The sequence below is a fragment of the Callospermophilus lateralis genome, unplaced genomic scaffold (genome assembly GCF_048772815.1).
Source record: "Callospermophilus lateralis isolate mCalLat2 unplaced genomic scaffold, mCalLat2.hap1 Scaffold_45, whole genome shotgun sequence".
Taxonomy (NCBI): Eukaryota; Metazoa; Chordata; class Mammalia; order Rodentia; family Sciuridae; genus Callospermophilus; species Callospermophilus lateralis.
This window is the reverse complement of record NW_027514398.1, coordinates 6,484,131-6,498,075: the sequence shown is the minus strand read 5'-3', so window position 1 is coordinate 6,498,075 and position 13,945 is coordinate 6,484,131. Positions and strand designations below refer to the sequence as shown.

At 35.8% G+C, this 13,945-nt stretch overlaps 1 non-coding gene across 1 annotated transcript; it reads left to right on the top strand.

Annotated features, from left to right (window-relative positions):
- Positions 1 to 8,176: 8,176 nt before the first annotated feature.
- LOC143388980 (U6 spliceosomal RNA) lies at positions 8,177 to 8,283 on the top strand. The gene has a single exon (XR_013090089.1). It is a non-coding gene; the product is annotated as a U6 spliceosomal RNA (small nuclear RNA).
- The last annotated feature ends 5,662 nt before the right edge of the window (positions 8,284 to 13,945 follow it).

Below are 13,945 nucleotides of genomic sequence, written 5' to 3'. Positions count from 1 at the left end.
ACATCCCATTACATTTCAGGTAAATGCAGGGGATCCAGCTATGGACTAAGCAAAAAATCAAGAACTGAAAGAGATGAGGGAAAATGAAGTCATAAATATTTCATGGCATCCACAACCTTACTGTTTATGAGATAACCAGAAAAAAAGGTCGAAGTATAGAAAATCATAATGCAATAATAAAATGTTTTAAAGCATAGAAAATTAATTAATTACTGTTTCAAATAAACCAGTTCAAATTACTAACTTTTTTCTAGTGATAGAGAAAAAAATTTCCCAAGATAATTTTTAAAATTTTCTTATCTGAAGTAAAAAAATGATAAAATTTAAGGGAGAATAGACTAATCTCACATACAGAAGAATTCCAAAAAATTTATAAATATATTTGCTCCTTAAGGAAGTGGACATAACTCTGCAATCTTTGTTTGCAATGCCTGGGATTGAATCCTGGGCCTCATGCATGCTAGGCAAGTGCTCTACCATGAGCTTCATCCTGAGCTCGTAACTCTTCATACTTTAACTGTGGGCTGTGCATGGTAACTTCCAAAGAATATAATATGAAAAGGATTGGAAAGAATTTTTACAGTGACAAAATCTGATAAATACTACCTCAGCTAGGTGATCAAGCTTACTTGGGGGTAGGATATTTCAGAACACACTCTCTACTATCTTTTGCAACTTTTATGTAATTACAGAAACTTATAGAAATTGGAAATGAAATATGTAAGTAAAATTTTTTTAAGTACAGAAAATTGATTAATTCATTACTCTTTCAAGTAAAAAGTAAACAAATACTGTTCAATTGGACAATAGTTTTTTAGTTGATCTGCATGTTTCCAAGGGCAGAGCAAAGCAATATGAAAATTATCCAAGGTTGAGAATAAAAATATTTCCTAGGCCCATAAAAATAATTTGTTGTATCAGTACTTAAAAGTTCCACAAAATGGGCACAGATGTGGGTTCAACTTCCTTGACTCCTAATCTTACTTTAGTTAACAGCTGGACTAAGTTCAACTTAACCAATTTTACAAAATATTTCAAAAGCCAAATTAAAGCAACACTTAGCAGCAAAACTCTTACCAAGTAGTGATTCTTAGCATTCTGTTCTCTTTCAGATTCTAACATAACATGAAGACTTTTAGCTCTCTCATCCAGAAATTCTTTAGCTTTTTCAAGAAGCTTTATTTTATCCTGGGAAAAAAGGTGTCAAGATTACTCACTCATTACATTTACTTTTTGAGTTTAGAATGTAATTCCCCCCAAAGAAGGGATTTTTACCTTATATTTAGTTGCTTCATCAGAAAGAATCATATTTTGTTTCATGGTTTCTTGGATCTGTTTCTCTGATTCCTTTATCTATGTAAATAAAGCATTCAGAATTAAGATACACAAATTATAGTGCTACTATACAAGTTACTTCCAGACAAGTGACCCTTTCCAGAAGAAAGCAGTACTTAATACATATGACTGCTTAGAATTTGGATGATTTGTAGGAAATAATGAAATAAAAACTTTAAAATATGATTTTTAAATTAAAACAGGTAGAAATGATTCAAGCTAGAACCAAGGGAGAAAGAAACAAAAAAATAATTATACCTTCTGTTCATACTTTGAAAATTTCTGTATCAGTTCTTCATCTTCTTTCAGGAAATTGATTATCTTTTGGGCAATTTGCTGTTCATTGACTAAAAGGGGGAAATACACAAGATTATTACAATCACTAAATGAAATCCAATTACTCAATCTACTAAAAGCAAAGACATGTTATATGGTACTATGAGGAAATACTTCTTAGCATAACTATTATGCTTTTAAAAACAATCTATGCTTATTAGCAATTAGAGTATAAAACTTTTAAAATTTAAGAAAAATATAAGAACAATGATATTTTGCTGGGCGCGGTGGTGCACACCTGTAATCCCAGTGGCTCAGGAGGCTGAGCTAGAAGGATCCCAAGTTCAAAGCCAGCCTCAGCAAGAGCGAGACACTAAGCAACTAAGTGAGACTTGGTCTCTAAATATAGGGGGTTTGGGATGTGGCTCAGTAGAGTGCCCCAGAGTTCAATCCCAGGTACCCTTCCAATCCAAAATGATATTTCAATTTAAGCTTATTTCACAGATGGGAAATACAGTAAAGTGTTGTAGCTTGATATTCCTCCCTTCTCAAAACACTTTCTTTTCAGAAAATGGAATCATTTAATTCTTTGCAAAGAAAAACAGAAATGAAAGCATACTGATTCACATTACCATTCTTTAAATTATCTACTCAATTACTTAATGCATGATTAAATCATTAGCATAGAAATACTCTTCAAATGTAATACATCTGCATTACATCAATATTCAAAGTTAATCTGCCCCAAATTAAAACTTATCATCTCCCTATCCACAATTTGTTCCTCCTCTTTATCTCCTATCTCAGAGTTGGAACCATCATCATCTACTCAGTTATCCATGCTAGCAACCTAGGAATAGTAAAATTTTCAGGAGGTAAAAAAAGTAATAGACATTAAATGTCACTGTATCTACTTCTAACATACATAAAACACACATCAAACACCAGTACAATACAAGTTTAAGAAACCTGAAAGTTTACCTTGATATACTGTATCTTTTACCTAGAAGAGAGAAAAAAGATTAAATTTGATGTCAAACATCTGCTCAATAGAAACAGCATTCCTAAAACAACAGTCAGAATCATAACCAAGTGAGAATTTAACAACATTCTGGTTCAGAATAATAAATTTATAGGATTAAAATTAAGTAAAGGTTAACAAGCATTTTAAATTTAATTGGTAGTTATATTTCATAAATAGGCTTTGACATAAAAACACTAAGATATATACCTTATTTCACAGTAAAGATGTGTGTGTGTATGTGTGCGTGTGTGTGTACTCAAAATCATTTACTTGAGAATTCTAAATAACCAGGCTAAAGTCTAGAAACAATGACTATTCAAAAGGAATTTGAGGAAACAATATTAAAGGCATAATCTTTGTACTAAGATATGCCACTTTCACTCACCAGAAAACATCTTAGAACTCCAATTTAAATTTGGCTATTGGCTGAATTTAGAAACTAATAGGCTACATCATCTTATTTCTATAAACCACTAAATATATAGCAAGAAATCTGAAAGGGAAGACTGCTAGAAGAAAATGCACAAGCAACAAGAGAAATGACAATTAACATATTTTGGAAAGGACAAAAACAATCATTTCCTAAAGACAGCAATAAACTGCCTGATAATAAAACCTAAGCAGAAATTTTTTTAAAAACATCACTAAATATCTTTGTAACTTAGCATATACTTGTCCTTTCAAATGTTATAAATGGTGATGGAATACTCAGATGTGTCCATGGATCATCCATGGGATCTTCGTAATAGGAAATTGCATTCAGAAAACTCCAACACAGAAAGAAATGGCATTTCTTTAATGTCATAGCCTTGGTAACGTTTTACTCAAAATGACAACAGAAGAAAATGGGAAGTAGCATAAAAGCAGTCATCTAAGGAAGAGACTAAAGCTCCAAAGTCAAATGCTGAAACTGAGGAGCAACAGCTAGGAACCAGATCCCACATAACCTAGTGAAAAGAGAAACAGGTATTGTTTCTTTCTTGAAATGAAAGAAACAAGAGAGAAATATAAAGTGTTTTCATGTTTTTCCCTTCTCTTTATCCTTCTATTTCCTTTTTCCTTTTAGCTGAGAAAAAGTTCAATGAGATTGAACTGTGAAAATTCCTCACAGGAATCCAGGCAAACGATTCTTCTATTTAAGAAGGGAATGCTTTTTAAGAGATCTTACACTCAATTGTACAAGGAGAGGAAACTTATCTTAACAATGATATGTCTGATATAATTAAGAAATCAGAAAAAGAACACTCAGATTTGAAAAGATTTGTATCCAATGCTTTTGGCCTCTTTAACTGTTAGGCTTTTCATATGCAAAGTCCATTTACCTAAAATAATTTTCTTCCAATTATGTTAAATAACTATGAAACAGAATGACCTACAGTACAAACATATGTATGTATAAGCTTATATATATATGCTTATACATATATGTACACACATACACAGAGATAGACTAATTCTGCTCAGAAAAAAAAGACTTAATGAACAAAACATTTAATGGATTTTTGGACAACACATAATCTATACTTCCAAATAAAAAGGTATTTTCTGAACATATGATCAAATCATAAAATCTGGGAAATATATATATATAAGACTGGAAAAAATATCTTATCCCCTTTTTCTCATATTACTGTATTTCTTTGTAGCATTTCCCCCTGTTTATATGTGTTTATATTAACATACAGTTCATCAACATTTAAATCTTAGTTTCTGCTTTTTTTTCCACTTCACATTTAATTGTGAGCATTTTCTGTACCTAAAAGCTTTGAAATAGATAAATCTGCCTACTATTCCATTAAGCGAACATACAATATCCCCTAAATGAATTATGTTGTGCTAAGTCTTCAATCTAATACACTGTTCCACTGAAAAACATTACCAAAATCTTCAAATGCTGGGAGCCATCAGCCAAGTAGGTATGACAAATTCCTTGCCAGCTTACTCCCATGCTGTCTAGTGGAAGGACTTCTGAAAGGTGACCTTGCTCAAGGACCAGGGCAGGATCCGTGTTTAGGGTGTTCCCCCTTTAGAATAGGGCAGTTTAGCATAATAGGAGAGTAGGGTGTTTCCCCTTTAGAATAGGGCGGTTTAGTAATAGGAGATTAGGGTGTTCCTCTTTTGGAATAGGGCGTATCCTGCTGCTGAGTTCCTCTTGAGTGCTTAGGGTCAGACAGTATATTTTGGGAGACAGAAGCCCATGCGGAGTGGATTTAGGCAGGAGAGGATTTGGGCAGAGAATGGAGTGGATTTGGGAAGAGAACGTGGATTCCCCCAGAACGTGTTTGTAGACGGCCGGTGTGAGTTCGGGAATAAAGAATTGCTGTTTGAATCTACAAGCTGTGTGGAGACTCGTGATTTGTGCCCAGCGAGAGACTGCGGCATTCAAAGCATAGTTATTTCTTTAATATAGATTACTAGACATATATGCTACATAAAAGGATATTTATCTAACCTATCCCATCTTTTATCCCACTTTTAAGACTTCTGATATGTATGAAACTACTGGTCAGGATGGCTGTAAGAATTACCAGTTCCACCAACTGCACCCACACTAAATTATTTTATAAGGTTAGTTTGACTTAAACCACTAATTTGTGTTTTAGCAACTGAAAAGGAAAAAAAGTGGGGGGGCAGTGACTATATAAAATAATCCTTGTGCTTATGTGCTAAGGTATAAATAAGTTAATTTACTCACAACAAGAACAGTTCTCCAAAAGAAAATGACAAAGGATACCAATCCAAAGAAAACAGTGAAAACTACAGGCTCCCATGGTAGTCCATAAAAATCAGGCCCAGGTTGATACTCATCAGGCAATGTAGTAAACAGCTGAAACAGACAAATTAGAAGAAATGGGAAACCTTAAATTTATAACAAAACAGTCACAAAGAATCATGGCAATTCTAAACCAACCTCCTCGTCAGAAATCCACCTCCTCAATATTTTCCAATAGTTTCTTCAAGAGAAAGGATACTGACAGTCTCATATTTTTTGTTCACTTGCAGTGTTTTCAAGTATAATGAATCTAAATACTTTTTTAAAAAATTTATTTATGTATCTTTAGTTTCAGGTGGACACATTATTTTGTTTTTATATGGTGCTAAGGATCGAACCCCTAACCCTAACCATCTAACCCTAACCCTAACCCTAACCCTGTGCCTCATGCATGCTAGGCAAGTGCTCTACCACTGAACCACAACCCCAGCCTGAATCTAAATACTTTAAATTGAGCATACTTTAAATTTTCCAGTTTGTAACAGGTCCTATATCATCACATTGTCTAACACCTGGCTAGAATCCCTCTGGATCATTCTTTTCTCTTAGATAACCTGGTTTTTATAATTTAAAAAATTCACTTAAGACAAAAACTTAAATATATGAAAGAACTAATTAATTTTATGGCAACAAATAAAAACAATGAAACAATAAAAAGATTTCAAGCCCCTTTGGGTATCATTTGATAAGCTAGAAGAATACCTTACTATTCTGAAAAGTGTTTAAATAAAGAAAAGGAATCAAATATTTATCTCCTGCCTTAACTATACAAACCAAATAACTGTGTAAAGAATAATCAATCATAGCCAGGCGCCGTGGCACACACTTGTAATCCCAGTAGCTAGGGAGGCTGAGGAGGGAGGATAGCAAGTTCAAAGTCAGCCTCAGCAAAAGGGAATTGCTAAGCAACTCAGTGAAACACTGTATATAAATAAAATACAAAATAGGGCTGGGAATATGGTTCACTAGCCAAATGCCCCTGAGTTTAATTCCCAATACCCCCCCCCAAAAAAAAAAGAATAATCAAATTTTTATTTGTGTAGGCATCCCATCCTTTAAATGAAGAAAGAAAAATCCAGCAACTCAGACCATTGCTATTTTGCAACCTATAATATATTAGCAAATCTCACCAACGTCACTGTTGACTAGTAGTCAACATCAAAGGAGAGGATATGCATATGTCAATGCAATATTTCCTATTAAGTTTTCATAAGAAAAAGAATTGAACCTAAACCTTACTATGAATTTCCAAGAAATATAAAGCAACAGAGGGAAGCTGAGGTTGTTAGCTCAGCACTTGCCTAGAATGCATGGAGCCCGAGGTTCAATCCCAGCACCACCAAAAAAAAAAAAAAAAAAAGGCAATAGAGAAAACAGGTTAAATTGTTGTACCAGGGGGATGTCATTTTTTCACAAAAACTACAATATATCCTAGAAGTCCCACAAACATATTTTTTCAATTATTGCAAAAAGTTACAACAAAAGGAGAAATCAATTAACTTATATGAGACTTGTTCTCCCATTGAAAGCAACCAGAAAGTTGGAATATATATATATTTGGTACCAGGGATTGAACTCAGGAGCACTTGATCACTGAGCCACATCCCCAGTCTCAGCCCCATTTTGTATTTTATTTAGAGACAGGGTCTCACTGAGTTACTTAGAACCTCACTTTTGCTAAGGCTGGCTTTGAACTCATGATTCTCTCTCAGCTTCCTGAGCCACTAGGATATTAAGGCATGTGCCACCATGCACAGTCAAAATATATTTTTAAAGAGCTATTTTTCAGATAGAAAGCCACAAGGGACATGCAACTGTCACCCCTAAGAGAAGGAGAACAAATAGGTGAGCATTCTACCTTGAGGCACCCTCTAGACCTCAGTTTGGGAAGGGGAACCCAAATGGGGCCTAACAGTCTCACTTAGGAGAAATAGACCAGAGTTCCAGGAGATTAAGCAGCCAAAAACATGTAGAGAAAACTACCAGAAAGATGGGAGCCACAAAGAAAAAGAGTTCCAGAAATCTGCATGGAGGTGGTCTTCAGTTTGGGGCTACATTCTAAGCAGTACCTGCGAGGGCCAAGAACAACTATAAGCTAACCAATCCCACAGTTGGCACTGAGCTGGGAGAAGTCTGGATTCCAGCCAACCAGAGAGTTGACATACAAAAACAGTATGGTCAACAAGCTCATGAAAAAGTATTTGATCCAGGCATGATAGCACATGTCTGTAATCCCAGCAGCTCAGAAGGTTGAGGTAGGAGGATCCCAAGTTTGAGGCTGGCAACTTATCAAGAGCCTAAGCAAGTTAGTAAGACCCTATCTCAAAAAAAAAAAAGTTCACTCAATATCATTAGTTATCAGGAAATAAACTCACAAAGACATACCCACAAGAATGGCCCAAGTGCTATTGAAGATGAAGTCAAGTGGAAGTCTCCTAAATTGCTGGTGGAAGTATAAAATGATTGTGGTCATTTATTAGCATGGCTTGACAGTATCACATAAGATAAAAACATACATTAAACATAGGAGGCAACTGCACTCCTAGATATGAGTCCACTTATAGGGGCATATATATGAAATAGTACTGTAGGAAAAATGAATCTATAGTTTAAAAAAAAAAAAAGTTATCAGTGGTTGCCTGGAACAGGTGGTGAAGGAACTCACTGGGAAGGATCCCAAGGAAACCCCTTTTCTAGTGAAAAAACTGTTCTATATCTTGATTATGGTAGTTTTTACATGGGTATCTACATTTGTTAAAACTCAGAGTGTGATTGCTTTGGCAGCACATATACTAAAATTGGGACAATACAGAAAAAATTAGCATGGTCCCTGAGCAAGGATGACACCCACATTTGTGAAGCATTCCATAGTTTTGTGGAAACAACCCTTCAACAGATGAATGGATAAAGAAACTGTGGTACATATACAAAATGAAATGTTACTTATAGCATTAAAAGAGAAAAAAATTATGGAATCTGCGGGTGAATGGGAATATCAGGCTAAGGGAAGTAAGCCAATCCCCAAAACCAAAAGCTGTATGTTCTCTCTGAAAGTGGATGCTGACCCATAATGGGGGTGAGGTGGGTGGCAAGGGGCATGGAAAGAATGGAGGAACTGTGATTGGGCAAAGGGGAGGTAGAACAGGCGAGAGGGCATAGGGATAGGAAAGATGGTGGAATGAGATGAACCTCATTACCTGAGGTACATGTAGGACTACTACACATGTTGTGTACAACTAGGAAAAGTTTTGTTCCATTTATGTACAATGAATCAAAATGCATTCTGCTATCATGTATAACCAATTAGAACAAATAAAAAAAACTCACTGATATTGGCTATCAAGGAATTACTGTTAAGTTGGGTGATGGCCCATGGGTTCATTATACTATTCTCTATGCTTTTCTTTAAAGCTTTTCTAATTAAATTTATTTTTTAATTAGTACATAGAAATAAACATTATAATTATTGAAGTAGGTAACATGACATTTTGATGCATGTATACACTATGTAACGTTTAAATCAGGTTAAATATATCTACCTCCTCAAACATCATTTATGGTAAAACTTTCACAATCTTTTCTTCTAGTATTCTGAAATGTACACTATGTTATGATTACCTATAGTCCCCTACTATTCTCTCTGCTCTTATTTGAAAGTTTCCATGATAAAAATACTAAAAATAATTTTTAAATTAAGATATAACTTCAAATATTTAAAGGATTTCTATGTAGAAAAGAATTCAATTTTATAGAGGAAATCATGTGGAGGAAAATTTGGAGTCAATACAAGGATAAACTAGACAACAGAAGAACATATAGCCTTGTAAGAGAGTGACTCCTGCTAGGAAATACTGGTGTACAGGCCTCATAACTACTCGTCAGGGCCACAGTAAAGAAAATTACAGCAATGAGTGAGAAACTAGACTAACAGCCTTCCAAGGTTTCTTCTAACACTAAGATTCTACTAAGATTCCATTGATCAATTAATCTGATTGGTGCACATCTCCCAAACACATCAGAGCCTATTACTCTCCAGTCCTATCAGATATCATACTACTTGTTTAAGATTTTACATTGACTTGTTCATAATTTTTGCATATATTTGTTAAGTCCTTTTCTTAAGGCTTTCAAAAATCACAATCATGCCTTACACCTGTTAGACTCTTTTAGTCCTCGCACAATGTCCTGTACATACTGGGCCATCAAAATGCCTTTTTGAAGGCTCCTTTCAAATCAGTCTCGTGACATTGTGCCTCTTCTTTGCCACTCACATCAATGTCTTACCTATCACCACAAAATCACTGACCATACCTGCACCACATTCGTGTACCCCGACCTAGACCTAGAGGAGGGCTCTGTGCATACCTAAAAATATGAATAAAGAAATCCTTCCCATATCATGAGGCTGTAAACTTTCCAAGTGATGTTGATTCATTCTGATAATCAAATTATGACTGTGGAAGACTGCTTTAATCACTGGAAATATCATTATTGTAACTGCCTGGCTTGTACATACTCCTTACCCAGGTGGCTGCCACCACCATGAACAAACATGGAGCCAACTGAAAAATGATTCATTTCTCCCCATCACATCTTTTCCACCCTGGTGGTCTCTCCTCCCCAGGTATTCATTGTCTTTATACCACCTCTGACTGCCTACATGAGAATTAGGGGGTGTGTGGGGGGTAAAACCCTACAAAATGCCAGACATCGCACCAGACACTTTACCTTGTCAAATCATTTAATTCTTATGATTGGAGTAAGCATTATCTACATTTTTCAGATGGGGAATCTGATATTCAAAAGTTTAGTTATTTGCCCAAACTTCTAAATGATAACCTTGGGATTTGAAACCAGATCTACCTGGCTTCAAAATCTATACATTTTACAAGGAAAACAACAACATCACTTTTCTTACACAAGTCTTGAAATAACACAACTTACAGGAAACAACTTCAGTTGAGAAGGATTACTGTCACAATGGCCCTAGGACCATCTTATCCTCCAAGCTCTAAAAGCTTTCTCATTCCTATAATTAAACTCTAAAAGTCCAACATCAACAAATACCATGAGGGGGAGGTAAGTCCTAAAATGCTTAGATAACCTTCTAGACAGATTAAATGTCTTGTTTGGATCATGATTTTCTTTAGAAAGGTCAGCCTTAAGTGACTCTTTCTAAGAAACAGATCTAACCTAATTCCTTTCATTCTTAAAACTTTCTAAGGATTCCCACTATTAATGGTCTAATGCTACTTTGGCTCATGACTTCCTTTTAGATTTGCTGGCCTCTCCAACAGACCATCCCCCTCCAACTTCACACGTTATACAACACCAACTATTTACATTCTCCTGGCCTCCCCAAATATTCTTTTCTTCATGTTTCCATTTCTCTGAACACATTTCTTCTGACTGCCAGCTTCCCCCACCATCCTCCAACCCAGCCTGTCTAATCAACAACAAACCACATGCCACACTCCTGTTTGCCCTTTGCCTGTGCTTCAAACACATCTCAACTACTTTCTGACCTTATTGATCACCCTTCCAACCATAATAAATGCATTTATGGACAATAACGTTCTACCATCAAATAAATACCTCTCTTTCTGCCATTATCTTACTGTGTTTCAAGTGAATGCTATTATCTCCCTGCCAGAATGAAAGGTTCTGAGGGGACGAACCAAGTTTTTACAGGTGTACAAATGTCCAGCCTTGGTAGACAGCAAATCTTCCTCATATGCTAAACTAAGTAGCCATTAAGCTACACCCCTATGGCTTTTGTTTTAGGAGCTATCTACTCAAAGGGTCAGGAGTCATTTTCATAAAGACATTTTAAGTTCTTCACTTCATGACCAGAAGCCACTTAAAAACTAATAAGTAATCAACATTCTAATTGAAGAAACTATGTCAAACTTACCATCTTAGTGAAATAAAGCAAGTATGAATATAACAAGGAAAGCATGTTGTCCAAAAGGGTGGCATCTAGTGGCTCTTCCACCTTTATCTCCTTTAGTTTTTCTTCTGTATCAGCATCATCAACAGGAGTACCTTCTGTTATAAGTAGCTCTAAAATTGAAAGGGGAAATGGCTATTATATTTTATGCTATAGAATAAGAATTGTCTCTCTTCAGTTTCAATATTCATCGAGTGTTTCACTAAATATATGAGTCACAGTGCCTGGAATATATGGCTCTCCTAAAGACAATTAACACAAGAAGAAAACTTCAAAATCCTAATTAGAGCTGTCAGACCCTTCAATTATAAAATGAACAATCTCCAGTCTACTCTCCACTACTTCCATGGCCATACAACTGCTACCAGAACAATATTTACTAAAGGAAAATTTTTAAAACCAGAGATATATAGACAGGGTCACATTCAACAAACATGGATTTAGTGCTGGTGAAACTTTGTGTTAAAAATTTTAGGAAAGCTGAAAGAGAGGGAGTCTTGGTTTGCAGATTTACAGGTGGAATGAGCCAAGGCTTAACACAGCATCTGGCACCTGGCAGAGATACTCAACAACTATTTATTGAGTGGACAGATGACAGCTATTTAAAAAGAACACAGTAATACCAAGAGAGACTAAAGAGAATTGGGTATAGACCTGCACTGAGGCTCTGTGAATGAGGTAGAATTCCAGTTAGACCTGAGAGCTTGTAGGACTGGAATTTCAGTATGAGTTACATGAGCCTGGAGTATGTTTGATTAAACAGCTAGGAGTCCAACATGCAGTTATTAAGAAGTTGGACCAGTTGGGCTGGGGATGTGGCTCAAGCGGTAATGCGCTCGTCTGGCCGTGCGGCCAGGGTTCGATCCTCAGCACCACATACAAAAAAAAAAAAAAAAGATGTTGTGTCCGCCGATTCCATTCACCACTATTTTTTTAAGCTTTTGCCTACTTTTTAAATTTTTTTTTTAGTTTTTGATGGACCTTTATTTTATTTATTTGTATGAAGTGCTGAGAATCAAACCCAGTGCCTCACATGTTAGACAAGCACTCTACTACTGAGCTACAACCCCAGGCCCTCCATTCACTATTGGTCTATGAATTTGACTGCTGGTGAAGTCTGCCCATTGGCTCAGCATCTCAGCACCTGAGACACATTAAATGACATTTGGGAAGATTTTACCTATAAAGGTGATTGACATCATTTTGTGGTGGAACCTAAAAGGCCAGGGAAATAATTCATGCTTAATTTTGTAAGCCAAGTTTTCCCTAATCTTGAAAGTTTTGGAGCATGAAAATAACAAATCTTAATGATGCGTTATTCATTTTCAGAACCTTATGGAGTTAAACACAGTTCATAAGTCAGTAATGTTCATATATGGATGCAATGTCTTCTGGAAAATGGGAGAACTGATATGTTATTCCTTCTCAAATTAACTGAATCCCCCCCTGCTATGAGTTCTCCTACACTCTGTGTGCAGATGTGGGGGGTCAGGATCAGTGCTGCTAAGCCCTGCACTGGTGCAGGATAATGCTATAGCTATGCTTACAGACCAGAACCTTTAAAAACACAAAATACAGTAATTATGGCTTCATAGCACCATACTGGATGGATAAAATAAAACAATTAGTCATCATCTAATTTACTGATAAAATGAGAGTGAGCAACACAAAAGTAGAATGCTGTTGATGCCATTATTGGGGATTTTTTAAAAAAATTGTTTCTCATCTCCCACTGGATACTGTGCACTATGATGAAGTATTCATTAGTGTCAGTCTAAAATGGATTGCAGTTCTGTACTATTTCCTGTAAGTATATAGTATAAAGATCTGGACCATTGACTGCATTTGAAAAAGTTTAATTACCATGTCCAGGAAGCAAGTCAAAACAGGACTTGAGGTATATTACATTCCATTTAGAAGAAAAGGGAAAAAACACAGAATTTAAGAGACTATGAACAGTGATTCTCAAGCTAACTTGTACCAGGCCAGACTTTCCTGGAAGGCCTGCTAAACACAGATTGTGGGTCCCACCCCCAGAGTTTCTGGTGCTGTTGGTCTGGTTGAAAATTAGTTTTAGAGCATAAGGCCTTTGAAGAATAATATTTTAGTTGTAAATGGTTTACACAAGCTAGTCATAGCTAAACATTTGCTTTTAGGTGAGTTACAGTCTCTGGCCTATTTTTGATTTCTAGTCATCTTTATTCTTGATTTTCTCTCACTTAAGAGATTTTTTTTTTTGAACTCACATGTACCTATATCACTCTCTGCTCTATTTTGTACCTTTGGCAACAAATATCCTTGAAAGCCTTCATTATGATAATGCTTCTACTTTGTAGAGAAAAATTGGCAAGCTTTACCTGGGTCTACTTGCTCAGTATTTGGGATCTGAGACACTTCTAAGACACCCATGTCCTCAGTCACAGGTTGACTCAAGAGGCTGGGCTCTTCAGGATGGTTCATATTTAAATGATGACTCAGGAGGCGAGGCTCTTCATGAAGATTTCTATTAAGATTATTTGTGTTCTCTTTAGGAAAATCATCTTCATGGGGTGGCTGCATCTCTATAGGGGAGAAGAATGCATTGAGC